This window comes from Parus major, chromosome Z (assembly GCF_001522545.3).
Source record: "Parus major isolate Abel chromosome Z, Parus_major1.1, whole genome shotgun sequence".
Lineage (NCBI taxonomy): Eukaryota > Metazoa > Chordata > Aves > Passeriformes > Paridae > Parus > Parus major.
In genome coordinates this window covers 52,401,369-52,403,118 of record NC_031799.1, presented here as the reverse complement: position 1 = coordinate 52,403,118, position 1,750 = coordinate 52,401,369, and the positions used below count along the sequence as shown (strand labels likewise).

Genomic DNA, 1,750 nt, shown 5'->3' with positions numbered 1-1,750 from the left:
CAGTCAGCAGAGAAGTTTTTAAAAAATTAAGACATTATAAGACTGTGGATTTTTCACCTTATTGTGTGAAGGGAAATAATTGACTTTGAAATAAGTCCTGGACCATGTTACTGTTAATTTTTATTATTTTTTTTTTTTTGTGAACTGAAAACAGGAGATTTTGCAGGCTCTTAACCCAAAGTTTTCTTTGTGTCAGCACTTACTACTTAAAGTTCCTGTATGTCTGAGTCATAAATTAATGTTTTTAAAGACTGTTTTAATTAAGTATCATGACCTTAAAGTCGGTTTGTAGTCCATACAATAACTTAGATTCTTGAGTACACAAACACAGTGGATGTAACAGGAAGGAAAATCCCAAGCTATGTTAATGTGCTGTCTCTCTAGATCCCCTTTTCAGTAGTGTTTGTGTGCCCATATAGATGGTCTATAGAGATGCAGAGAAGCTATAGTCATGAGATGGATTGTGGTGATGCATTTCTCTCCCCCTCCCATGGCTGCACTCTAAGAAGTGTTCATTAAGCTTCAGCCTTGACAAACTACAGCTAGACTAAGCCTCTCTTGAGCTTATCAGAAACACTGTCTGTTCCCAGAAACTAACAGGTGTCTAAGTGGGACCTGTTTTTTTAAAAAAACAGCCTTGGAAACTTATCTCTCTTGCTTGAATAACACCTAAATGGAATTCTATTTTTCTTACTGAACTTTCAAAGACAGTTACCAACTTGAGTTGTAGCCAGGGTAGAAAACTACCATAACTAAAGCCCACTCTTTGGGACCCTCTAAACAAGGGTGTAGCAGTAGGGCCTGGCGGCATGGAAGATATTGGGTTGTAACAGAAAGATAGAGTCACCCCCCTCCTCCACAGAGTATGGTAATAAGTTCTGCAATTAGCCAATAGCACCTAGCTGTGATGAAAGCAGATGGGAGCGGCACAGTGACCCTAGGTTATAAAATGTCAAATTCTCCAACAATAAATGCCATTCTTCGCCATCCATCAAATTGATGGCTTGAGGGTAAAATGGTCCGAGTGGCCTAAGATGTGGTCACCGTGCTGGCTCCTGAACCAGAGCGTCTGCCTTGCTTGAAAGGCTACACAAGGGTACAAATTTTTTGAGTTCTCAGTTCCCTGAAGATAAGGGGATAATGTGTATGTCTCAAACACTTATAAGCAGACGACTGTGGAGGAAACCAAGGACTGTTGGAAATAACAGACAAGGATTGTTGGTAATAACCAAGGATTGTTTTCATTAACACAGCCATGTGAAATACCAAGTGTTGGCTGGGGAAGTGGGGTCAAGTACAGATAGGGCATTTTTCTGTGACAAACAACCAGAACACAGCACAGCACAAGTGCAGGAATGAGTGGCAGGAAGTGGGCAGGGACTATAGGGTGGGATTAAGACCACCTAAGATCCCCAGAGCCCTCCAACCCATTTCCAGAAAAGTCTGAAAGAACTGACTGCACATGAGAATTAATTTACATGGCAAGCAAGAAACCCATCTTCGGGGTGGAGAAACCTGCCTATCCAGAAACCTGCTGTCCAAGCAGCATCGTCAGAATCCTGGACATCTCATCAGACCAACACAGCTGCATTGAATCTGAAACCAGGATCAACATCCTACCAGCTGGATCAGCGCTGGAACCAGGGCTGGTAATCTCCTTTTCTCTCTCTTTTTTTCTCTTTTCTACTGCTTTTCTTTACCTCCTCTCCTCTCCCTCTCCTCTCCCTCTCCTCTCCCTCTCCTCTCCCTC

General features: G+C 42.3%; 1 long non-coding RNA gene across 1 annotated transcript in view; it reads left to right on the top strand.

Annotated features, from left to right (window-relative positions):
* Positions 1-1,375: 1,375 nt before the first annotated feature.
* Positions 1,376-1,750, top strand: part of LOC117243720 — a 5,486-nt gene continuing 5,111 nt past the window's right edge. The window contains exon 1 of the long non-coding RNA XR_004495563.1: positions 1,376-1,649. This is a non-coding gene — a long non-coding RNA (uncharacterized LOC117243720). The remainder of the gene's footprint in view (positions 1,650-1,750) is intronic.